The sequence below is a fragment of the Podarcis liolepis genome (genome assembly GCF_965112155.1).
Source record: "Podarcis liolepis genome assembly, chromosome: 17".
In the NCBI taxonomy this organism is placed as follows: domain Eukaryota; kingdom Metazoa; phylum Chordata; class Lepidosauria; order Squamata; family Lacertidae; genus Podarcis; species Podarcis liolepis.
Window position 1 is genome coordinate 14,386,807 of NC_139571.1, and position 27,451 is coordinate 14,414,257.

The 27,451-nt window shown below is 42.5% G+C and overlaps 2 long non-coding RNA genes across 2 annotated transcripts in view; both read right to left on the minus strand.

Annotated features, from left to right (window-relative positions):
• The window catches only part of LOC310697136, a 44,681-nt gene extending 18,843 nt beyond the window's left edge, over positions 1 to 25,838 (minus strand). The window contains exon 1 of the long non-coding RNA XR_014520953.1: positions 25,713 to 25,838. This is a non-coding gene — a long non-coding RNA (uncharacterized lncRNA). The remainder of the gene's footprint in view (positions 1 to 25,712) is intronic.
• Positions 5,794 to 8,798, minus strand: LOC310697141. Its single transcript, XR_014520959.1, has 2 exons — positions 7,553 to 8,798; positions 5,794 to 6,146 (listed from the first exon to the last, which is right to left on the minus strand). It is a non-coding gene; the product is annotated as an uncharacterized lncRNA (long non-coding RNA).
• Positions 25,839 to 27,451: the final 1,613 nt, after the last annotated feature.

Consider the following 27,451-nt stretch of genomic DNA (forward strand, 5'->3'; position numbering starts at 1 on the left):
TAACTGACAGATAACACAAGATATTAATCGAAGCAATGAGTTTCTAAAATTGTACTAAACTAACATTGGTACCTGATTTTCACCATAACACACATTTTAATTTTCTTCAATTAAATTAGGACATCTCTGACTCTCACAAATATGGGGGAAATTGATTTATCAAAGCTGATCATCTATATTGGTGACATATTATCATTTCTATTGGTTAACCTCACTTCTAACTTCATCCCCCCCCCCATATAATTTCTCAACTTTCTTTCTCTCCCTCCACAGCCTTTTATCTACACATCTCAAAATGTCCTGGTTCTTGAGCTGAAATCAACAACTCCAAGCTTAGAGGAAATTAGTTTCCTCCGCCCCCTTATAATAAGTGAACGTGCAAGGAAGCTCTGGTTCTCCAAACAGGCCTCACATTCCAGTGTGAAACCCTAAACAGAGGGGCGGAGGAGAAAGGCAAGAGTCACGAAGCAGCAACAAGAGATCAAAAAGCGAAGGCAGGAAAACCAAAATTCACTTTCTGCCAGGAGGGCATTCCACAGCTGTGGCCCTGCAACCCAAGAAATCCCATCTTGCATGCAAAGCTGAGAGCTGGTGGCTGGTCCCAGGAAGGAAGCCAGAAAAAGCAATGGTCAGTCAAGTGAAAATGAGTTTAAAATGTGAAACTGCACATGCTCAGAGTATTTTTATTTTGGTTTGTCAAGGGTGGCAATGCGTTGCTGTTTTTGTTTGACTTTTGCTGTGAGGTGTGAAACTCTGTGATGGCCTGGGACTGGGGCTCGGACTCGGAACCAGAGGAGTCTCAGTCTGCACCGGATCCTTTGCCTCAGGCATCATCTGAACCAAGTGTAGGGCCTGATTCTGAAGAGTCCCAGTCTGCACAGGTTCCCCTGCAACAAACACCAGCTGGGCCAAGTTAGGGGCCTGAGCCTGCCCTGGCTCCAGATGCGGGGATTACTGCGTTGCCTTCAGCTGAGCCATCACTTACAGCTGCTCCACTACCGGTTGGGTCAGGGGAGGCTGAGGCGGCCCCTGGGTCTAGTAACCCACCGACGTCTCCCGAGCTGCAGAGACTAAGGTCTGAGAGAAGGAGAGACCTGAATACTCGCAGGAGGAGTGCTCGCCATTGAGCGAAACAGGGAGGTGAGTCGCCGGGGGATCAGGACCGGCCGTTACCCCGACAAAGATAAAATGCTGTCGGACCTTGCCCCAGGTTGCGGGAGCAACATTGCTGTATGCTAGATCCTGCCTGAGATCCTGTACCTGTCCTTGCCTTGTGTCCTGCCTCGTGTCCTGCCTTGGCCCTGATGGACTGACTCCTAGCGGAACCTTCGGATTCTGGACTGTGTTTCACAGGTTACCCCGGGCCCAGCACAAACTCTACAGAGCATGTCTGTGTAGCCCACAAAAGCTGAGCCATGATATATTTGTTTCTGCAGAGTCTTTCCATTTCCCCACAACTATGCCCACATTTGGCTCTAAGCCTGAAAGGTGTCTTGGGTAATGAAAGCTCTTGAGCCAGCCCCAATAACACGTAGGCAATAGCTTGTTAATAACAAACGTGGCAGATACAGTGAAAATGAATGACCTGTGTGTATGTGTTTAGGGATTCCCTCATTAGGGGAAGGGCCACAGTTTGGTGGTGCAGCATCTCCCTCGCATGGAGAAAGGTCCCCTGTTCAATTTTCAGCACATCTAGGTAGGGCTGGGAATGTTTCCCATCTGAAATGCAGCTGCCAGTCAGCATAAAAGAACTGAGCTAAATGCACCAATGATCTGACTTGGTGTAAGGCAACTTCCAAAACGCTGAGACATAGGTTAAGGGAAGGAAGGTATGGGAAGAAAGCGTAGCAAAGAAGCATAAAGGTAAAGGTAAAGGTAAAGGTAAAGGTACCCCTGCCCGTACGGGCCAGTCATGTCCGACTCTAGGGTTGTGCGCCCATCTCACTTAAGAGGCCTGGGGCCAGCGCTGTCCAGAGACACTTCCGGGTTACGTGGCTAGCGTGACGAAGCTGTTCTGGCGAGCCAGCACCAGTGCAGCACACGGAAACGCTGTTTACCTTCCCGCTATAAAGCGGTACCTATTTATCTACTTGCACTTAAGTGTGCTTTCAAACTGCTAGGTGGACAGGAGCTGGGACCGAAAGACAGGAGCTCACCCCGCCACGCGGGGATTCGAACCACCGACCATACGATCGGCAAGTCCTAGGCACTGAGGTTTTACCCACAGTGCCACCCGCGTCCCTTTTAGCAAAGAAGCATAGAATTCTTCCAGGACACTGGCATTAGTTATCTTCTAAGCAAAGAAGCATAGAAGATAACTAATGCCAGTGTCCTGGAAAAAGCAAAGATCATCAGTGTTGAAGCAACAATTCTTCAACATCACCTTCGTTGGGCTGGTCATATTGTGTGGATGTCTAATGATCGTCTTCCAAAGCAACTACTCTATTCCAAGCTTAAAAATGGAAAGCGTAATGCTGGTGGTCAACAAAAGAGGTTTAAAGACTGTCCCAAGGCATTTTTTTTTAAAAAAATGTAGTATAAACACTGACAACTGGCCTGCGGGTGCTCCAATTGGAGAACAGCCTTGACCAAAGGTGTCATGGGCTTTGAAGACACTCAAACTCAGGACGAAAGGGAGAAACATGCTAAGAGGAAGGCATGCTTGGCAAATCCACACAGTGATCAACTCCTGCCTGCAAACCAATGTCCCCACTGTGGAAGGACGTGTGGATCCAGAACTGGCCTCCACAGTCACTTACGGACACATTGCTAAAACTGTGTTAATGGAAGACAATCTTCCTCAGCTACGAGGGATCGCCAAAGGAGAAGTTATTTTTGGTTGGTGAAGGCAACAGATGTGGAAATAAGATGAAAATGGGCTTTCCCCAATGGCAGTGGGAAGGTGAACATGCAAAGCTATCCCCCCTTTCTCTCCTGCATCCCTTCTGGAGCTTCTGAGCCCACCCCAAATTTTCCTTTGAAATGTGGCAGGTGGCGAGTGGAGCTGGCTTGGGCCACAGGGCAAATGAAACTGAGTGGTGGCGCACATGTGACCTGTGGGCCAGGTGTTTCCCTCCCTAATGCAAACACTGCTGAGCTAGGTGGCCCCATGGCTCCATGAGCACACTTAGATGGCGGGCGCATGTGCCACTGCAACATCACTCCCACTCTGTGCATTCACAGCGAACACCTGAAAGGGGCTGACGGGATAATGACTTTGTCAGATGGTTACCTGAAGATGGGATGCTGAAACACCCAATTCCTACCACATTGGTCATTGGTCATCTTCTTCTCAGAATAAGCCACATGCTGATGGTTCATTGGAAAAGGTGTTTTCTCTTCTTTAATTATAGAATCATAGAATAGTAGGGTTGGAACTCATGCAATGCAGGAATCTTTTGCCCAATGTGGGCTCGAACCCAAGATTAAGAGTCTCATGCTCTCCTTGACTGATTGCAGCCCAACATTTGTTGTGGCTGTGAAGGTTTAATAGGGCATTAGTCATTTAACCCAAGGTGAAATCTTTCATAAGGAGCTACTAATGAGACGGTGCGTGTCTGTGTTTATTTTGCATCTGCTCCTTTCCTTGGGCCTATGAAATTTATGCAAGCCCTGCAAAAATGCAACAGTTGTGCATTGGTAAGAATGCTGAAAGTGGCTACAGGACGCCACTGGGTGAAGTGTCAAAATATTTATTACATTAAAACATTCTCTCTGTCTCTTTTTTTCTCTCTCTCTTCCCCCCCTTCAACATCACTGATTGCAAGTTACTTTGGAAGAAAAACCCTGCCAAATTAACTTCATGTCGGAGAAGGAAGGCGTACAGACTTGCCTCAACTCTCTCTGGGTCTCTTGCACGTTACTCATCTGAATACAATACCGAGAGGTCTCTACACAATAATCATTCATTTTTCCACCTTGTTAGCATGGGGTGGAGCTGGGGGAATATGCAAACTTTGAAGCAGCGGAGTGGGGGTGGGGGGAGAACTCTGTGACTCAGGCTCTTGGCAACAGAGTAAAGAACCAGAGAGTTTGGCAAGTTGGAAAGCGAATGAATGATCAGGGAGTCTGAATTAACTGGCACCTGAGTATTCCTACTGACGTTGAACTCCTGAAGATGGAAGGAAAAAGTAGTTTGCCCACAGACTAGGTGTAAATCAAATCCCCAGGCTACAGTCGATGGTTGAACGGTTTTAGAAAGGGAAGCAATGAATTGATAGGCAGTGTGGGGACACACGTTTCAGAGCAAGGTCTGAAAGTCTGCTCTTGAATTTATTCAAGATTAAGGGCCGAATTAGGAGACTCACACAAAGTTGTTTGCTATATATTTGGATACCTGTTAAGAACGCAGAATCCAGTTTTGCATGACAGTTCCTGAAATCTACTTGGATGCAATTGGATGCCATTTTGAATCAACACGGCAGGCTGAACCTTTCAAAACTATGCCGTACTGATTTGAACCACAAATTCTTTGGGTTTCTTAGATTTCCCAAGCAGCGCTGGCCATGAAGCAGCAAGTTGTTTATGGTGAGAACTTCTTAGTGTGTGGAAGTGCAGGGTAAGCCACAGAGGTAGATGTTCCTGGTTTAAAAATTCACATAAATGGGAAGAAGACTGCCTCTGATCTCTCCAAATCACTGCCCCTGTGGTTTGTATGCCATGTATAAATCTGAGGCTGACATATTGAAGATATTTTGCATTTTCTCTTTGAGGGAAACTAAAGGCTGTTGGAATTCATTCAGTAGGGAACCGTTCTCTGCTTTGGAAAGACATACCGTATTTTTCGTTCTATAAGACACACCAGACCACAAGACGCACCTAGTTTTTGGAGGAGGAAAACAAGAAAAAAAATATTCTGAATCTCAGAAGCCAGAACAGCAAGAGGGATCGCTGTGCAGTGAAAGCAGCAATCCCTCTTGCTGTTCTGGCTTCTGGGATAGCTGTGCAGCCTGCATTCGCTCCATAAGACGCACACACATTTCCCCTTACTTTTTAGGAGGGAAAAAGTGAGTCTTATAGAGCAAATATATAGTATGTCCTCAGAGAAGGAGGGGAGAGATTATCTTCTTGGTGAATTTGAAATAACTTGGTATGAATCATTAGCAGGGCTCAAGTTGCCTTGTGAGCATAGTGGATGAAATTGTGATCCTGGGGAAGGGAAGAGCTGCTATATGAACCCATGAAGCTGCCTTTTACTGAGTCAGATCATGTATTTATATAGTTCAGATCCACTGGAAGTGGATCTCCAAGGATTCAGGGAGGGAGTCCTTCCCAGTCCTTCCTGGTGATGGAAAGGATCGAACCTGAGACCTGCATGTAAGGTAGAAGAAGAAGAGTTTGGATTTGATATCCCGCTTTATCACTACCCAAAGGAGTCTCAAAGCGGCTAACATTCTCCTTTCCCTTCCTCCCCCACAACAAACACTCTGTGAGGTGAGTGGGGCTGAGAGACTTCAAAGTGTAACTGGCCCAAGGTCACCCAGCAGCTGCATGTGGAGGAGCAGGGAAGCGAACCCGGTTCACCAGATTACGAGTCTATCGCTCTTAACCACTACACCACACTGGCTCTGGTAGAAGCTCTGCCTCTGAGTTATAGCCCTTCTGTGTTATGAGTCAATTGAGTTGAGGCACCCCTGAATGGGGCCAACCCGATTTCAGCTATTCCCCCAGTCATGTTAGTCACATTCACAGGCCCAATTGTAATTCCTTTGAAGATGCAATCTGTTGAGATTATCCAGTATGGATAAGCATAAATATCCATAGCAATATAAAAAAGTACACATTAAAAAGGAATAGTTAAAAAATAGTTTCCTTTATCTTCAGTACAATGTCATATTTGGTAGAATTAAAAGATGACTCAAGCAACAGTTACTGATCAACTGCCGTGCTGGGATAATGCAAACAGGATTTTGCATTAACAGACCATCGTAAAAATCACAACTGCACAAGGATGGCTGTTCATTTTCATTTTTATCTCCTCGTTCCGTGGTTTGTTGGAGTAATCTGGGTTTCCTAGTAAGAAAACATTCCCACACAATCAATGCTGGCGATCTGTTTTGCAACGATAATTAACTCACGGAGATTTCCCACAAAAAACGGACGTTGTCATGTAGGGATTGCTTGGTTCAGAAATTGTTTTACCAACACTAGTGAAGATAGAGGAGATAACTGTGTAATTACACAAGTAATTGGAATGTCACTTGACTCTAGAGTAATTTCCTTTGGGCCCAATCCCCCCCTGAAATGTGTACTGCTTTGCCTTTGTGCAACTCCCAGTCTTTCCAGTGGGCTCATGCGTGGAATGAACACAATCCACCCCACTCTCTGGAATCAGAGAAAACCGCTCCGAGAGCTATGGATGAAGGGCAGTATGTTAATTAATTCATTAATTAATGGATCCCAAGAGGCTCTGCTGCCTAAAAGAGAGAGGCTGAAGGGTAACGCCAGGGTTGAACGGGGTCCCAGGCAAGAAATGCCATCAAGATAATTCTAGCATGATAGGAAAAGCATCTTATTTCTGTTTCCGATGCCAGATTTGAATGCAAGAATATTTTCAAAGCCTCTTGGAGAGCCTTTTGGCTGTCAGTCTGCTCCCATCTGCTCCCACTTCGACTTGGTCACTGCTTTTTCTGTGTACGTTTACATATTGCCAGATTTATTCTTTTTGTTCAGATGGTGTCTTCAAAGAATAAGCACACACGAGCTTCCAGTATTAGAGAAAGGACTAGGGAGTTTCTTTTAATTTTTGGACAGCTTATATACTCTGTGTATTTCAGGGGGAAATCTCTAAGCAGTTTGCAATATAACTAAAAAAAACATCATAAATGAAAACAACACACGGGACCAGGAAGAAGAGTCGGTGGAAGAAGATTGGAAGAAATTTAAAGATTACTTACAGAAATATTGTAAAATTAATGAATGTTAGAATGATGTTGGATAGAAATTAAGTGGTTTCTAGCTGTAATGCTTTAAGAGAATAATAAACAAAGGTCTATAAATGGGTAAAAGCTTAATGGTAAGGATTTGCTGAACTAATAAATTTAAGTGGAATACAAAAAAGGGAGGTATGAGGAGGTCCGGGGAAATAAACTTAAGGAAAATAAGAAACGGAAAATTAATGTGTTTTTAACTGTTTTTATTTTGCATTTTTCTTTTTCTTTTTCCATTTTTATTGTAATGTATGAAAAAATCTTAATAAATATCTTATAAAAAAAAGAAAACAACACACAAAAAGCTAGGGAAATTCCACATTCTTAAACCCTACAATAATGAACAACCAGACGATTTTTAGGCACTGAAATCGGATATTTCCCCCACGAACGTTTGTTTGCATGTTACTTTATTTTATATGTGTTACTTTCCAAAGAACATAAAAAATATTCAAATTCACGTTGACTTTTTTTATTATTTCCGGGAACTCTCAAGAGAATCTCCCACCTTGACCCACTTGCGAGTTCAAGACCATAAGTCACCAAAGCGGATGCTGAATTTTCATTATGGAAATGAATGATCCTATGGGCTGGACGTGTTGGCTCCTTGATGGATTACTCACTGTTCCCATTTGCTAGTCATTAGCCTTGGTCCCCTTGCCAAAAGGGGATGATGAGGCTGCCTTGCGGGCCAGCAAGCTCTGCCAACATATATAAAGGCTGGGCTGGGGAGCAGGCTCAAACCTGAAGGTGTCCACCAATTCACATGGCCTCTGCCACAAAGAGACTGACTCATAATAAAATGGGAGGTTCTAGAACACGTGTCGGAACCTTGACTCCTCAGAGGACAAGAAAAACAGGTGTACATTAATAGCATCCTCTTCCAGACGATTGAACAAAATGTTGGGCGTCGGGACTGAAAATCGAAGTTTCTGAGTACTGCAGACAAAGGGACAAATGTGATATTTGCTTTGGCTTTACCTCAGAACCAGTGCCGTATTTTTGTTATTGTTGGAAAATTAATAAAATGTTATGGGGAAGTCCTATCGACTCAATGAGCCTTATGAAATAAGTAGAATCATAGCATCATACGTCTGGAAGGTGTTAACGGAAAAATCCGAGGGCTCCCTTGGACAAAAAGACAAGGACACCAGCCAGGAATACCAGAGCAAAACAGCAGCCAGTAGGCTTGGTCTTTATTGAAGACTGTCACGACAGGACTCCCACCTGCCACCAGGTGAAACAAAATGGAAGCCCCGAACAAAAGAGAACCCTAACTTTTATTAGTTACTAATCCCCCAAACTACACCCCTAGAACTACATCACAACTACATCATGACTACATTATTGACACATCACAAAAAGGAGGGGTTGAGGGAGGAGTTGTGGAGGTAAACTGAGTGTCTTGTCACCTGGCTGGTTCCTCCTTTCAGCCTCCCCATGAGTCACTTCCAGGAGACAAAGGGGAGCTGGCAGTTTCCTGCCCCCAGAGGGAAGATCTGATCATTGTCCTTTGTTCCAGTCCATGTTGAATCCACTCCCATATGCAAGTCCTTTGTGACCTTGATGGTCTTCTGTCTGGGACCATCAAGGTTGTCATGCCAACTGGATAAGGCTCCTGTGTATGTGCTGATATGGTTAAGGGATTATGGCCATCCTGTATCAAACCATCCCCCTTTGATAGTCCTTCCTTCATGGAGTAAAATAAAAGTGGACCGGTGTAAATCCGATGTATGGTTGATTTACTATGAATTTATAACTGAAACGTCGTGTATGTCGTGTGTGTGTGTGGTGTTTGTACAAACTGAATGATTGGGGGGGGGGTTCCTTCCTGCAACAAAGGGACCACAGGGATCCTTTTGGCCCAGTGTGGGGCTTGAACACAAGCAGTGCCAGATTTAGCTATGCTTATTTAGCTATGATGTAAGGAAGGGGCCCCACCTGCTCGTCTGCTCCCTCAAATATCACTGGTTTCCTCCTTTCTATATACAGTGGTACCTTGGTTCTCAAACTTAATCCGTTCCAGAAGTCTGTTCCAAAACCAAAGCGTTCCAAAACCAAGCTTAATAATTATTTCACTATTAAACTTCTATACTTCTTCTTAACTGTATTTCACTATTAATATACTTCTTCTTCATTGTATTTCAGTTCAACAATTACTTTGATAAAATACATATTTTGTTAATTGCAAATGGCTTTAGATACCTATGAGGTCCATAAATTACCATGTAGCATATATTCAACACAAAAAACCAGCGACAGTTTGTTGTTGACAAAGTACCGCTGGACATAGAAAGGGCCCCATTACCTTCACATAGCTGTCAACATTTCCCTTTTTTTAAGGGAAATTCCCTTATTCCGAATAGGATTCCTCGCAAGAAAAGGGCAAAGTTGACAGCTATGCTTCAGTAGCTGAGGGCCGCATCCAACCTAAATCCGGCCCTGAACCCACAACCCTGAAATGGAGAGTCTCATGCTCTACCGACTGAGCTATAGTGAAAGTAGACATGTCTTGCGTGACACTGTTACTCCTAGGTAAGTGGGGGAAACTGCAGCCTTAATCACATACTGTACTCCTGCTTTAAATACATAATTGAGGCCGTCCCGTTTAAAGCCATCAGTCGCCTGCCATCACATGCAATTTGGCCCAGGAGAAATAGTAACTCTCAAGAATGCAAACTTGTGCACAGACAAGTTAAAACATCCACTGGAAGGATCTGCCGAAGTAAATCGAGCTCAGATGCATGGTTTTAAATTTATCTCCCTCTCACATCAAATAAAAGAAGAATATTTCACATTATTATTATTTTACTTGGTTTTGTGGACATTCGTCATGACCTCTATACAAATCAGATTTTCCGATTTCTCAAAGTGTTGTCAGTAATATTTCCTTTTTAAGCAGAAGCGGCTAGTCGCTGCGTCCTGCACGGCAAGCATGATATTAATAATAAACAAGAGCAGCCGCCGCAAAAACATCAGTGAGTCTTTGTGAAACTTTGAATACCTTAAAGCAGGGGTCAGCAAACTTTTTTCAGCAGGGGGCTGGTCCACTGTTCCTCAGACCTTGTGGGGGGCTGGACTATATTGGGGGGGGGGGTGAATGAATTCCTATGCCGCACAAATAGCCCAGAGATGCATTTTAAATAAAAGGACACATTCTACTCATGTAAAAACACGCTGATTCCCAGACAGTCCGTGGGCCGGATTTAGAAGGCGATTGGGCTGGATCCGGCCCCCGGGCCTTAGTTTGCCTACCCATGCCTTAAAACCTGTAGCAAATTAACTAAGGAATAAACGTCAATGGACTAGAATCCACTTCATCAGATGAACAAAGTGTTATCCTAAGTTGGGGAGCGAATGTGAGAAGCAAACAAAATGCAATTAAATAAATACGGTAAAATAAAATACAGACTGTGAAAATTGTATCAACCATTTGCAAAGCAGTCTTGATTGCACAACACACCCTGTCATTCCTATATAGGCCACCAGTGATAGAATTGAACCTCTTTGACAAGTTGCAATTTAGCAATTTCACATCATTTGTTCACGAATGGCCCTTTAAACCAGTAACAGAGTTGCTAAAATATTTCCCTTCCAGTTTCTGAATGCTGTACTGGGTCTCCCCACATTTTTATTGCAGTTTCCTCTAACATATGATTGTTTGGAATGCAATTTTTGACTGGAGAACTGCACCACCAAAATCGGGGCGGGGGGGCGGGGACGGGAATCGCATTTTGAAGGAATACTGTGCTTCACTTGACATACTGCTTCAGCAAGTGCGAATTAGGCAGATGTGCAATAAAATGTCAGCCAAGTGAATTTGTCCCCCAGCACAGCATAAGATAGCTTCATATGGTATAAGTCACTTTAGTAAAACACCTGAAATTGAGAGTTTACAGGGTAAGCAACCCAGGCTTCTTTGAACCCCCAAAACACATGTACTTCCAGAATATGTTTTATACTTAGGATTCTCATTGTAACAATAGCTTTTGTAATGTTGGAACAGTGTTCATACGGCGGTGGCAGTGCGGGGGGATATTGGAGAAATTAAGCTATAATTAGAAATTATTCATTGACATGATCAAGCGTTGCTTCGATTTGAAGTTACTGGTTCTATCGATTTGGTATGAAGCCATAGAAAAAGTCATGGTTGCCATTAAAAAAATAGCAATGTAATGTCATGGATGAATCATAAATTTGTATTTAATAATGCCTCTTATTTAACAGTGCCATTTTAGCTACTGATGATTAAGGAGAGCTGAATTAAGTAATGAAGAGGAATATTTCCTTATGGAAAGTAAAATCAGAATGTGATCAAAGCCTATTGTGAGGAAAATAAAACAAGTAAACTGACAGTGTGGCGTTTTTTTCTCCTCAACAGGGACTCAGCCATTGTTTCGAAGAATGTATGAAATTAGAACAAAGGTCTTGAGACGTTTCTGGGCGCATGTCAGAACTGTTTGTGGTTTCCATGATTCAGTGCAAACAACCTTTTATCACAGAAACAGCACAAGAGTCATAAAAATCTTTGTTGAGATTTCTTTGATTCTTATGTATCTTTCTTCTTAATATTTCACCATTGTTTAAGAAGCCAATATAGTTTGGAAGTCACAGGTACGTACGACTGCAGCAAACCACTTTAGGTGGTGGAATACATTTTGCTTTTCTGTAGCAACTTCCTTCCCCATTACTTTTGCATGTACAGATTTCCAGCCACGGTCAAATCACTTGAAAATGCATCTCGCAGTCCTCCAGGGACTGAACAATTTCAGGAGGCAGGCCGGGAATGTTGGTGCAATATATGCAGAATTTCCCTGGATGCCAAGATCTGGGTTTGGGGAAAGAACTCTTTGGAGATTCCAGAAGATCCAGCCTCAGAAACGTCTGCCCCTGTGGAGATGGTAGCATCGAAATGTCCTCCTGTCTTGCACTCTCTACAAAGACCTGAGCATAGCTGTCAACTTACAGATTTGAAAATAAGGGACCAGCAGACTGGAAAATAAGGGATCAGCAGCCAAAATAAGGGATCAACAATTACTTTGATAAAATACATATTTTGCTGCATGCAAATGGCTTTAGATACCTATTAGGTCCATGAATTACCATATAGCATATATCCAACACAAAAAAGCAACAATTTGTTGTTGACAAAGCACAGCTGGACATAGAAAGGGCCCCATTACCTTCAGTAGCTTATTTAAGGGACATCATCAATAAGGGACAGCAGCGGGACATGGCCCTGAGATAAGGGACTGTCCTGCCAAATAAGGGACGCTTGACAGCTATGGACCTGAGGAATGAGATTATCACCCCACTCGTACTGACCATCCCGGGGCGCTCAACCACTGCCACAATGTCCTTTCTTCTATCAGATCAAAATGAGCAGATAACAGCAAAGGTTGCTAGGTTCATAGCAGGGGCAATCAGAATAAGGGCCACTAACTGACTGCTGATTCGGGACTTTAAATTGTGCTCTTATATCAAATTTCCCTTTCTGCGTATACTGTAATGTTTTATTGTTGCTATGGCCATTGGCTAATGCGAATAAAGTTTTTTAATCTATCTACTCTTTGGAGAGAGAACCCCAGGAGAGATTTAAAATCACAAAAAAATGCAGCAAAGAAAAGCGTGATCAGAGCTGGTCGGGAGGAAAATATAACAATAAACTGACAGCCTGTAAGAAGGAGGGCTTCCTAAGGTGCCCAGGTGCCCAGGGAGTTTAATATTAGGAGCAGTGCCGGATTTACGTATAAGCTAAACAAGCTCTAGCTTAGGGCCCCACTCTCTTGGGGCCCCCAAAAAAATTAAAGGGGAAAAAACTGGATGTACATTTCCATAATAGAAGATTAAAAACAAATAAAATAAAACCTCCTTACAGCAACAGTGTTTTGTGTTGTGTTGGCTCCTATGATGTAAGTCATGGACCCTGCCTGCTCCCTAAAATATCCCTGGTTTGCTCCTTTCTATACAGTGGTACCTCAGGTTAAGTACTTAATTCGTTCCGGAGGTCCATACTTAAACTGAAACTCTTCTTAACCTGAAGCACCACTTTAGCTAATGGGGCCTCCTGCTGCTGCCGTGCTGCTGGAGCACGATTTCTGTTCTCATCCTGAAGCAAAGTTCTTAACCTGAAGCACTATTTCTGGGTTAGCGGAGTCTGTAACCTGAAGCATATGTAACCTGAAGCGTATGTAACCCGAGGTACCACTGTATATAGGGTGCCTACGTTCTGCATGGACTGGTTGCAGGGCAACATGTGCAAATGGCTTGAGATACCCATGAGGTCCATAAATGACCATGTACCATATATTCAACACAAAAAAACAGTGACAATTGGTTGTTGACAAAGGACAGCTGGACATATAAAGGGCCCCATTACCCACAGTAGCTGAGGGCCTCATCAAACCTAAATCCAGCCCTGATTAGGAGAGAGAGAAAGACTGCTTTTGTAATCAAATGGTAACAAGGAAGTAGTGGTAGTTTTCTAAACTCAGCAATCAGCCACAACTTCTTTCTTTCTGTTTCATGGGAGCAGAGCTTTGCAGACTGCAGAGAGGAGACCAACAGAGTTGGCAGTTAATGTGTAGAAAAGAAAAAGAGACAGAACTGAGGTTGAGAGGGAAGAGGCTCAGCTACAAACAGCGACTCTCCCATTCTGAAGTATTCATGAACTTTGACTTTCCGGTCCTGCCAGTATCCCTTTTGAATCTAATTTAATATTGGACAGCCTCAAACTCCACCCCTAAACACTTTCAGTATCTTTACTGTATTTTCCCATGTATAAGACAACCCCTATTTTTTGAGTCCAAAATTAAGAAATAAAATTATTTATATATTTCATTACAACATTCCCGGTATAAGATGACCCCCAATTTTAAACTTAAAAAATTTGGGGGGAAATATAGTCTTATACATGGGGAAAATACAGTACTTGATAATTATGCTATCTTTGTCATATTTGCTTGATCCACAATTATGGTAGCAGAGAATGCTGGAAGCAAATGGGTCAGGATGGGAAACCTTTTCTAGCCCACAGGAAAAAGCCATCCCAGCCCAAATGCTTCAGCATCAGGTTATTTGTAGCGATCTCTGTCCAAAGTGAAACGTAAAAGTAATTGTTTTTCTGCTTCTCCTTTAGGTGTTGATGGGTTGTTGTTGTTTAGTCGTTTAGTCATGTCCGCTTCTTTGTGACACCCATGGACCAGAGCACTCCAGGCACTCTTGTCTTCCACTGCCTCCCGCAGTTTGGTCAGACTCATGCTGGTAGCTTCGAGAACACAGTCCAACCATCTCATCCTCTGTCATCCCCTTCTCCTTGTGCCCTCCATCTTTCCCAACATCAGGGTCTTTTCCAGGGAGTCTTCTCTTCTCATGAGGTGGCCAAAGTACTGGAGCCTCAGCTTCAGGATCTGTCCTTCCAGTGAGCACTCAGGGCTGATTTCCTTCAGAATGGAGAGGTTTGATCTTCTTGCAGTCCATGGGACTCTCAAGAGTCTCCTCCTTCAAAAGCATCAATTCTTCAGCGATCAGCCTTCTTTATGGTCTAGCTCTCACTTCCATACATCACTACTGGGAAAATCATAGCTTTAACTATACGGACCTTTGTTGGCAAGGTGATGTCTCTGCTTTTTAAGATCCCCTTCATGGATCACTGATCCATGATCCCCTTCATGGATCCCCTTCATGGATCCATGATCCCCTTCATGGATCACTGCCTTGCTGTGGTGAAGGGGCTTGAATAACTCAGAGAAGCTATGAGCTATGCTGTGCAGGGCTACCCAAGATGGACAGGTCATAGTGGAGAGTTTTGACCAAACGGGATCCACCTGGAGCAGGAACCGGCAAGCCACTCCAGTATCCCTGCCAAGAAAACTCCATGGACAAAGACAACAGGTGCTGATGGGTATTACATCCCAAAAGCTAGAGATAAAGCTGTCAGGAATAGTACACAATTAACTCACATCGAGCTAGTCATCTTGAGCTAGCCCAACAAAGGATGATCAGCCAGCATATTCAACAGCATTCTCTATTTTGTTTGTTACACATTTGTAAAGTGGGCTCTGTGGCATTGTTATGAGTGCTCCAACCAACCAACCAACAAACCAACCAACCAACCAACCATATCATTGCCACAAATAAAATCATGGCTGTATAATAATCACTACAGGTCTTTTCTGGCTTATATTGCATTTTCTTGCCTTTGCATATTGATGTTGTATTAAAACATGTACTTTGACCCTTAAGGTCAATTATTAATTGAGACTGAATTTACAAATCATGTAAGACGCCATGGCTGAATGCGAATTGCTGCAATCCTATGCACACAAACTCAGTTTAACCCAGGCTTCCTCAACCTCGGCCCTCCAGATGTTTTGAGACTACAATTCCCATCATCCCTGACCACTGGTCCTGCTAGCTAGGGATCATGGGAGTTATAGGCCGCCGTTGAGGAAACCTGGTTTAACCTTGTTTGTAAGCTCCTTAACACTATTAATGTACCAGCATAATTGAGAAACAAGATAAATAAGGCAGATCTCTGCTTTGAGGAGCTTATAGTTCAGCTATATTACATTGGAGCTCCATGTTTGGAACTTCCAAAGTAATTTTATTTTTGAAAAAGCAGCACAACCCCATTTTGGATTAGAGTCATGGCAATGGGGGTGGGACAGGACTATTTCATAGGAGAACCTATTTTTTCACCCCAGGTGATGGGCCAGATAGTACTCCTAAATTGCTGCTAGTGTTTCTGTGTGCTGCTCTGGTTTGCCAGAAGCGGCTTAGTCATGCTGGCCACATGACCCAGAAGCTGTATGCTGGCTCCCTCGGCCAATAAAGCGAGATGAGCGCCGCAACCCCAGAGTCGGCCACGACTGGTCCTAATGGTCAGGGGTCCCTTTACCTTTATCTAGGGAGAAAGGGACACGGGTGGCACTGTGGTCTAAACCACTGAGCCTAGGGCTTGCTGATCAGAAGGTCGGTGGTTCAAATCCCCATGACGGGGGTGAGCTCCCGTTGCTCTGTCCCAGCTCCTGCCAACCTAGCAGTTCGAAAGCCTGTCAAAGTGCAAGTAGATAAATAGGTACCACTCCAGCGGAAGGTAAACGGCGTTTTTGTGCGCTGCTCTGGTTTGCCAGAAACGGTTTAGTCATGCTGGCCACATGACCCAGAAGCTGTATGCCAGCTCCCTCGGCCAATAAAGCGACATGAGCAACCCCAGAGTCGGCCACGACTGCACTTAATGGTCAGGGGGCCCTTTACCTTTTATCTAGGGAGAAACGTGGGAGCTTGCACTTATAAGATTGCAAATTTCCCCTTCTGTGGTTCATAGCAGCTCTGGAGAGATAATCCTTGGGTTGGCTTTGTGGGAGAAGAAAAGGTGTCGGATCCTACTTTCCCCTCACATGGCAGCCTCAACCCAAGTGGGGGTTCCCTGTGGCTTCCCTTATAAAAGACTAGCTTCCACCTGAAGGAAGCTTGAAGAGGTTGACAGGACCCAGGGTGAGGTGGGCTGAACATTCCTATGTTCTCAGTCACAATCTGACTACAAGCGCAAAGTATTCCGAGTGACTCACACACTGAATATGCCCAGACAGGAAACTGGCACGGATCCCTTGTCTAATATCATATGCGCTGTGTGGTTATCATTCTTGAAGAACTTTGCCCTCGCTTCCTGCATGCATGTTCCTGGAGAACGCAGACTGCAGACCTATTCATAAGGATTCAACACAACACAAACATTCTATGGAAACCCATTGAAATCTACTTAATTAACTCCCCGGTCTTTACCTGGAAGTCAGTCCCACTGAGCTCAATGGGACTTACCTTTGAAGAGATATGCATCAGATTGCGCTGCAAAAAAGGCTGTCCCAGAATGCAAATTAAAATGAGAAATGGGATACTCATCCATATCACCACATTGTTTGAAAAGATTTCCACTGCAGATGTTTCTGCTACCTGGACTTCTACACTGGACCAGATTAGAGGTGGAAAGGCCTGGAACCCCCCCCCCCCCCCGGAAAGATTGGAAAAAACCAGGGTTTCCCTCCCATTTTTCCCCAAGGCCGTTTTTTCCTGGAAATTTTGGGGTGAAAACAACCAGTTTGATAGTTTGAATATTGCACAGACTTTTTTTCCTTCCAATTTTCCTGGGAAAAAATGGCTTTGGGGGAAAACGGAAAAAAAACCTGGTCCCCCATCCCCATTTTTCTGGTCCCCCCCCCAGGCCTTCTGATCTCTAGCCCAGATAAAAACATCTCTAGATGCACTGCTGCAAAGGTAGACATTAAAATCACCTTTCTACAGTGGTGAATTCTCTTTCTCCGACACAATTCTGTGTCTGCTTAGTCGTATTGCATTCAACAGGGATCATTCCCAGGTAACTGGGGTTAGGATTGCAGCCTTTGATGGGAACTCAAATTCAGGAAGAGGAAGAAAGCCCGTGACAGGAAGCCCTCCTGAGTCATGTGACCACGAGAGGCGGGACATTTATCTGACCATCCAACCATCTGTGGAAAGATCCACACTGGAACTGGGTGGATTATTGTCCCCCAGTTTAAGTGAATGCTATGGCATTTGTTGTTGATCTTTTCCTGCCTTTGAAGAAAGTTGGGAACTTGAATGATGGGACCAGAGATTAAGGGATTTTTCAACTCCCTCTGATTTCCATGGGAGAAATGTTAGAATGAGCTCTGCTCCCCCAGTGGGGTCAACGGGACTTAAAACTATTAAACTTGGGACCAGAGCATGCCCTATAGTGCTTTTCTCTGAACTCCTGGTCTAAGAAAGAACCCTGCAAGATCCCAAAGGCTCCCAAATCCTTAAATACAAGCTTGGCCAATAAAAAGAGATTGCTTCACCTACTTTGCATTTTTCAAACAAGTTCAGGCAGCAGTATGCTAGAGGAGGCATGAAAAGGAAAGAAAAAACAGCCAGAGATGTAATATAATTACAGGGTAATAAGACTATAAACACTGTTAATACAATAATTTTATATTTGGCTTTCCCCATATTTGGCACAGCTGTCCAGAAATTTAAGTATTGTCGCTATTGATTTTTTTTAAAAAATAAAAATAAAAATAATAAATTGACTGATACTCTTCCACACGATGGTACATGTCTGGATTTTAGACTGGCACCATCCTCTGTGACAGTCATTTGTGGTAGTTTTATTTAAATGAACGGGACTTTAACTGCTACAGCTTCCATTCGTAGCAATGGGGGCTTCATCTGCAAGAGATTATCCCAGGAGATGGTGGCCTCTGGGCAAGATTAGCTGACAGAGAAACTGATTTGTAAGAAGAATACCGTGAGCAGAAGCTTAGCAGACAGAACATCTATCATAATGCACAGCGTTCATTACCCGAGGGTTGAGAAGAAAGACTCTTGCTTGATTTAAAGCAAGATATTGTCAATCTGGGGCTGTGATTACATTTTTAAAGAACTCTTTAACTTGCTGATCTTCAAAAATTCCCAAAAACTATTATATTTAGAGTAACGAATAATGTCATTGCTATTACGAAGCGATCATTTTCATACAGTGTTGTCTTTTGGTAATTTCAGACTCCTGTGTTATATCAGGCCTGCACAACTTTTGACCGACCGAGTCAAAGAGTGTCAGTCGGACTTATAATGTGGCTCACAATGGTTGTTTTCAAAAATGGATGGACTGTAAAGAATCTGGCCAGGGGTGGGTTACGGTTGGTATAGGGCTGTAGAAAGCACTGGTGATAAACTGTGTGCTGGCTTCAACAGATTGCCGGATTTACGTATAAGCTAAACAAGCTACAGCTTAGGGCCCCACTCTCTTGGGGCACCCAAAAAATTAAAAGAAAAAACAACCGGATGTACATTTCCAAAATAAAAGATAAAAAACAAATAAAATAAAAACTACACACAGCAACCGTGTTTTGTGTTATGTAGGCTCCTATGATGTAAGTCATGAGCCCCGCCTGCTAGCCCGCTCCCTAAAATATCACTGGTTTGCTCCTTTCTATATATAGGGTGCCTACATTCTGCATGGACTTTTTAACAATTATTTTGATAAAATACGTATTTTGTTATGTGCAAATGTACATATTTTGTTATGTGCAAATACCTATTAGGTCCATAAATTACCATATAGCATGTATTCAACACAAAAAACAGGGACAATTTGTTGTTGACAAAGGACAGCTGGACACATAAAGGGTCCCATTACCTTCAGGAGCTGAGGGCCTCATCAAACCTAAATATGGCCCTATATGAAAGGAAGAAAAACCCATGCATGTCTGGTACACAGTTTGAATCCCATTGAGGTCAATGGCAAATGATATATTCATTTGAATGGAGCTGAAATGCATAGTTGCTAATATTTGACATAGATGCCAACTAATATACTTGTTGCGTGACCAGGGTGGGCATGTGGTAAACAAGGCAAACTGTATTTTATTTTTATTTATTGAATTTATACACTCCCCTATACCTCCAGGTCTCAGGGTGGTTCACAGAATAAAATCAGAATATAAAACCAAAAAATACATAATCAAAATAAAAACAACAACAACTCAATAACAAGCACCCTCATTTCTATGATATCAGGAATTATACCTTACCAAAGATGTTTGGAAATACTGACTTCAGAATATATATTTCTTTACAGCTCAGAAACTGCTTTATTATTATTATTATTATTATTATTATTATTATTATTAGTTTAAGAAATTTATATACTGCCCTTAGTCAAAGACCATAGGGCTGTTTAGTGACATAATAAACAACAATGTACACAAGTGACATAATAGCCATAAAATAACAAAAAATAAATCAAATAAAGCAAGTATATAAATAATAGTCATAATTACCAATTCATAATAAGAACCACTAGCACATTATTCACAAAGTCAGCCCAGTAATAAACACCACTACTTAACCCCTGAGAGTCTGACAAAATAAATTATTATCTGCTTACCTCAGGTGCTGCTAGACTACATAATGCATATTTAACAATAGCAGCTATATAGATTCAAAATCCGCAGCAGCATACCTAATGCGTAGAAGCCGTATACAGCGTAAAACATACAAAGTGTGCATAGTTGTATTTGTATAGCCAGAGCATAGACTTCACTTCCAGTATATTAAGAATTTCCAAATTTAGCACACACTAGGAAAGGAAGTGAGAGCTGGAAGTGAGAGATGGACCATAAAGAATGCAGATCGCTGAAGAATTGATGCTTATGGTGCTGGAAGAGACTCTTGCGAGTCCCATGGACTGCAAGAAGATCAAACCAATCCATTCTGAAGGAAATTAGCCCTGAGTGCTCACTAGAAGGACACATCGTGAAGCTGAAGCTCCAATACTTTGGCCACCTCATGAGAAGAGAAGACTCCCTGGAAAAGACCCTGATGTTGGGAAAGATGGAGGGCACAAGGAGAAGGGGACGACAGAGGGCGAGATGGTTGGACAGTGTTCTTGAAGCTACCAGCATGAGTTTGACCAAACTGCGGGAGGCAGTGGAAGACAGGAGTGCCTGGCGTGTTCTGGTCCATGGGGTCACGAAGAGTCGGACATGACTAAACGACTAAACAGCAACAGGAAAGACATCAGGTCCATTTCCAATATTAAGGAAATGTATCAAGGACACAATAAAGTTCAGCTGAAAACTGATCAAAGCGATAAGGGGAAACGTCAGCAGCCTCTCTAGGTATTCAGAAAATAGATACTGCACGACTGGAAAAGTTGCAAAAAAGTGCTGTGGGTAGGAAAAGAACAATGCTTATGGTTGTAACGGGATAAGCTCTTAGAAGTCACGGTGCTGGATTTGGACCTGAGAGAACTCAGCCATGTCTTGAATTATCCTAAGTTAGAAAATGTAGCAAAGAAGAAGAAGAAGAAGAGTTTGGATTTGATATCCCGCCTTTCACTCCCCTTCAGGAGTCTCAAAGCGGCTAACATTCTCCTTTCCCTTCCTCCCCCACAACAAACACTCTGTGAGGTGAGTGGGGCTGAGAGACTTCACAGAAGTGTGACTGGCCCAAGGTCACCCAGCAGCTGCATGTGGAGGAGCGGAGACGCGAACCCGGTTTCCCAGATTACGTGACTACCGCTCTTAACCACTACACCACACTGGCTCCCAAATCACATATGTGAAGACATCAGAAAACTGGATGCAAATATATGTATTTTTTTCAACTTGAGAAGCATGAAATGTCTTGGGAAAAGCTCAGAGGCTTTGCAGGATACATTTCTCATATTTGTTATCTGACCCTTCCAACATATACCAGTAATTGCTGTTTATATAACACATTTTAAGCACTTCATGTACATTACTTTAGGAATCTGAACAACACTCTTGCAAGGGAGGCCAGTGTTATTATTCCCCAATAACGGATGGGTTGCTAAGGCTATGAGGAAGTGGCTTGTCTAAGAGCTCATCCAATAAGTCTGGAGGGGGGGGGGGAATGGGATCTGAACAAAGGATTCAAAATCTTGGCCAATGCCAAAGGATTACTCTCAACTTTGGGGCTTGAGTTAACATCCTCAGGTATTCTCTGGCCACTTCCCTCTCCAGTTCTCAAAGCAGAAAAATGTTACAAATTTATAAATCCATCCGTTTTAGAGATGGGAATGCAATTTGGTTCCGTCGGCATTTTAATGCAAACCTACCTAATTCGCATGTCTCAAATCTATCCTGCAACCGAAACATGGCTATCCTTTGCAATGTGTGCTTCTCCGAATTTTGTAATGTGGTTCTCTGACCAAAATATGTGCTTCCATTAGTGTCTCCAAATGCAAAAGAAAACAGGGCTCCATTTTGTTGGTGTTAGTAGTTCTGTAGAAAAGGGGATTTCAGTAGGTACAGCAGTGCAGGAAACCTGTTCGGCTTTGCACCCTAGTAATAATCACATGGCAAACAAGAACAAGCAAATTCCTCTTCTTCTTTTTTCAGTGTTATGGCAAACACCCGTGAGGTGCCAGATTTCTGTATAAGCTAAACAAGCTATAGCTTAGGGCCCCACTCTCCTGCCCCCCCCCAAAAAAAAATTAAAGGAAAAACACCTGGATGCACAATTCCAAAATATAAGATAAAAACCAAATAAAACAAAACCTACATACAGCAACAGTGTTTTGTGTTGTGTCGGCTCCTATAATGTAAGTCATGGGCCCCGCCTGCTTGCCTGCTCCCTAAAATATCACTGGTTTGCTCCTTTCTATATATAGGGTGCCTACATTCTGCATGGACTGGTTGCATGGCAACATGGGCTAATGGCTTGAGATACCTATGAGGTCCATAAATTACCATATAGCATATATTCAACACTAAAAAACAGTGACAAATTGTTGTTGTCGAAGGACAGCTGGGCATATCAAGGGCCCCATTACTACCTTCAGTAGTTTAGGGCATCATCAAACCTAAATCCGGCCCTGTACCCATGTCTGTGACAGTGTGGAACACTGGTTAGTGTGTTGAACTAATTCCTGGGAGACCAGTGTTCAAATCTCCACTAGGTCAGGAAACTCACTGGGTGACCCTGGGCCAGATCCTGGGCCTGGTCTCAGCCTAATCTACCTCACAGGGCAGTTGTGGGGATTAAAGGAGGAGGAAGATCATGTCCTCCTTGGGAGAAAAGTTGGGATGGAAACAAAAAATATATAAAACTGTGCTAGCTGTAATATAATGGGTTGCATCCAACTAAATGATACTTGGAGTAGACCCATTGAAATGAATGAACCTAAGTTATAATGCGATCCTAACCATATCTGCACAGAAATAAATCCAACTGGGGCTTACTCCCAGGTAACGAGGAGCCTAGGGCTGCAGCCATAGTCCTGCCCATTCTACTCTAAGTATGACTAACATTATACAACCCAATTATTCCCAGAATATAAATATATATATATTTAAGTTGCCCAAAGAAGAACAATGATAAAAATCGTACCACCTACAAAGAGCTGTTTCTCCCAAGGAGGTTAGAATATCAACTGATCAGCATGAGCGAAAGCCTGCAATTAACTCATTGCTAAATTAAATGTTGGACGCGGAAAATGTTTTTCGAGTTGAAAGGGAGAAAAGGCAAACATTCCCATGCCACACTCAAGTTTCATTTTAATCCATCCTGGATTAAAAAGAGAAAAAGACAGAAAAGTAATTATACAAAATAAAATGTTGCAACGAGGTGCCTTTCTTTCTCTTTAATAAGATCCCAATGCGAAGTCTTCCAATCGCTAGTCTAAAAAAGAATGGCAACTCTAAGCAACTCAAACCCAATGGCATTTTTCAAAGGCCACCCCCAAAAGGCAAATTTATGGAAGAAGAAGAAGAAGAAGAAGAAGAAGAAGAAGAAGAAGAAGAAGAAGGGAACAAAACACATAGAGAAAAAGGTTAATTGGGATTGTACATTTACAGTATGTGCATCCTTCCACCCTCCCAAACAAAATTAAATTTCTAAAAAAACAGGGGAGATTCTGTAGTGCGTGTATTTGCTTATTCACTAATAAATAATTTAATTATCACTCCCCATATCTTTCCAAGAGGCAAAACAGGAGTAGGAATGAGAGCAAACAAGCAGGAGTCATGTCAGAAGACAAGGACCAGCTGCTGCTGCTGCTACTATACGGAGAAGATGCCTTCAGTTCTAGTGATGGTCCCCCCCCCCCCAATTTAAGGGAGAGCTAAGGTAGATAGGCAAATCTATGAATCTCAGTTTCTCATTTTTGCAGCCTTCAGTTCAGCTCTGTACATTTCTGTATCAGTTTGCTTTTTTTTTTTAAGTCCTCGCGAAAATTCACATTTTAATGCAAATTTATCCTAATAGGCACCTTTTCCTATGGAAATTTGCCTGATTCACACCAATGTTATTTTCACTTACATAGCCACAATTCCCTCTTGCTATATGCATTTAGTTGGGGTGCTCCACCATAGGATTCAGAGAAATGCAGATTTTGAAGGATAGCTCTGTTCACACATCATTTGGGAAAGTCTGAATTGGATAGGTTCACATTAGAATTAGAATTTGAAGTGAACCAATTTTTTCTCCCAGACCTAGTGGCAGCAACTACAGCTCTATAACCATGTATATTTGTGAGATTGTGGGGTAGTCTAAAACACACACAATATTAATCACTCCAGTACTTTTCTTCCAACCAGCTGATTTCAGTGTTTGGATCCAGACTGGCCAGGGCAGGGGGAATTCAAATGATCTTGAAGCTTTCAGGGAAGTAAGACAGGAGAGGGAGAATTGCACTTTCTTCCTCCACATGCTCCTCTTAATGTTCAGATCATGAAACAAATGGCTAATGATTGAACAAGTTTTCCCAGGGCAAAATCAGCTATTCAGATTAAACTTCTCGGGACCCTCTCACCAGTTCTCCAGCTCTGATCTGGCTGTGGCAAGTAGTGACTAAGACTGCAACCTTGTTGTCTAAAGTGAGTAATAAATGTTGGAAATGTAAAAAAGGAGAAGGAACATTTTACCATATGTGGTGGGAATGTAAAAAAGTGAAAAACTTCTGGGAAATAATATATAACGAGATGAAAAAAATGTTGAAATATACATTTATTAAGAAACCAGAAACATTTTTACTTGGCATTGTAGGAGATGATATAAAAATAAAGGATTGTAAATTATTTCTATATGCAATGACGGCAGCAAGAATATTACTGGTACAAAATTGAAAACAAGAAGAATTACTGACAAAAGAAGAATGGAGGATGAAACTGATGGACTATACAGAACTAGATAAATTAACAGGAAGAATTTGAAATCTGCGGGGCCAGAGATTCACAGAAGACTGGCATAAATTTACGGATTATTTGGAGAGTAATTGTGAGGATCATATTACGTTCGTAGGTTTGCGAGAAGTTTTGTAAGGTGAACTATTTGAAACATTGCAAAAAAAAAAAAAAAGATAACGAGGGGGACTGTTAGTTAAGATAATTAAAGGCAATAGGAATTTAAGAAATGCAGAGTAAGCGATAAGAACGGAAGACCATCAGAGGGGCTGATGGAAGTCCAAAAAGATTGTATAAGATGCGAAGTTCTGTTGTATGAATGCTAACTAATATGTAAAAATCAATAAAAATTATATATTTTTTTAAAAAAAGAAGACTGCAACCTTGTGCACACTCAACCTGAGAGTAAGTCGCAGGAAACACTGTCAGTTGTCAATCCAAGCCAACAAGCATGGGATTGGGCTGTCCCATTGAATGTAATGGGGGTTAGACAGGTTATGATGAACATCCCTTTGCTTTCAATGGAGCATCATCTCAGCTAATCTTTATCTAGATTGAGGCCATTATGTCTTGCAAATATTCCTTAGGGAATAGCAGCTTGCGAAACGTCTAAACGGCACACATGCACCTTGCCTATGCTTCGTCAAGGCAGGATAGCATCTTTTTAATCTCTTTCTGAGATTCAAAAGTTAGTATGTCTATTTCATTAAGCAATAGGTCTTTAAGTACATATTATATTATACAATCCCTTCCAGACTAAATATTGCACACACAAAACAACGCAGGGAGAATGCGAGTGCACCTGATTTTATTACCTCGTTCTAAATGAGTCAGCTTATTTATCCTTCAGGGGACAATCCCCAACGCACAGGCTATTGGACACAGCGGAGTTACCTTCCAAGCGAACATATATAAGGCAAATTGCACTGTAAAAGTCTAATGAAAACCCCAAGCGTCTCTGTGCCAGCCACAAACACAGCAACACCCACTGGCTTTTCAACTCCAAGAGCAAAAGAGAAGGACTCTACCAATAATATCCTAAGAGATTAGTAACGCAAAGGCAGTTGAGACCTACCTTCAGCGAAAAATCCCGGAGCCATGTGAAGAGGAGATAAATTGTGGGAACCGAAAGGAAATCATCCACTCATCTTGAGAATTCGGCTCATAAGAAAATGTTGTAAGAGCCCAGAAGCTAGTTCATGCTCCAGGAGGGGGGGGGGGGACGAGAAAACCTACCAGAGTAAGGAAGTCAGAGCTGATCTATGATTCAGCCTAACATCTGATTTGCAAAGATAATTGGGAGCCTGGCATTAAATGCATTGAGATTTCCCCACCATGTGCATACATATGCGTATTTATATACAAATTGTGTAAGCAATGCTTTTTAGTTACACACACACACACACACAGAGAGAGAGAGAGAGAGAGAGAGAGAGAGAGAATTGTATTTTATTTCAGCAGGGTTTTATTATGCCTATCTGTTTATAGATAGAGATAAACTAATATATCTTCATTCTCGGGATCAGAGGTGGGTGGGGAACCGGTGATCCCTGAAACAAGCATTGCGTGAAAGTGCTCATTGTGGGTTTGCATATTTTGGGGAGAAAGGGACAGATATTTTGCCAGAAGGTGCATAAATTGCAGAGTTGCACTCGTGATGATAATGAGCACTACAAAAAGCCGTTTACAAGGCTGATTGCTCTAATTTTAAACCTGTTTTCAGCCTTTCCCAGTGATTAGCATTGTATGGAAGTAAAAAACCGAAATAATACCACACAACACCAAGCCCCAGGGGAAAGACAGTTTATCAACAGAAAGCAGATTGCAGTGCGATCCTATACATGTCTGTTCAGGTAGAAATTCCATTGAGTTCAATGGGGCTTACTCTTGAGTTATTTTGGCATAAGATTTCAGTTTTAGCAGCATATTGAGGCAGAAGTCCTGTACTCATGTACCTGGGAATAAGTCCCACTGGACCTAATAGGATTTACTTCTGAGTAGACAGGTTAGATCAGTTGGTTAGAGTGTGGTGTTGATAACGCCAAGGTCACAGGTTTGATCACCAGATAGGTACCTGTTCCTGCATCGCAAGGACTTGGACGAGATGATCCATCACAATCAATCTCTGTATAGGATTGCACTCTTGGAGAATGTAAAGATAGGAAAATGGAAGATTTTCTGCTCTTCATTTTAAGGAATTTGCAGCACCAAGTCCCCAGCTATGCTTCTGGGTGATTAACAACTTTGAAACCCTTTCATGAGGCTGAAATGTCATTGCAATGCACTATGTGAAGGCAAATGCATTTTCACATATCCCTCTCATTCAAAAACCTTCCCCTGTTTTATAATCACCCACTTACATTTAACTTTCGTTCTCTCTGACTCATCCTTTTTAATTTAGTTGCTGGGATTTCCCCTCTTCAGCCCCTGTTTCAATAGTTTACCTGGGGTTCAGGCAGCTTCAATTTTTAGGGTTTTCAAGGAAGCTGAGTTGTGCCAGCTGTCTGAAGCAAAAAATAAAAAATAGAAAAAAACAGATGAATACTTTTAGGAGCTGTTGGGCATGTAGGAAATTTCTTTGTGAATTGTTTTTTAAGGACATGCCAAGGCATTGCTTTAACGCTACTGCCATTGCTTGCAGGAGGAAGATGAAAATAGCAGAAAACCTGAATCCATCAAAGGTAATGACCTAGGTCCACTGATGTAAAGAGAGCAGAGGCTCAAGCATCCTGGCATATGGGGCCCTGCCTCACCAACCCCAGCCGGCCATCAGCCAGCCCCCACGTATTTGCCTTTTCCCTGCCAGCTCTCTCC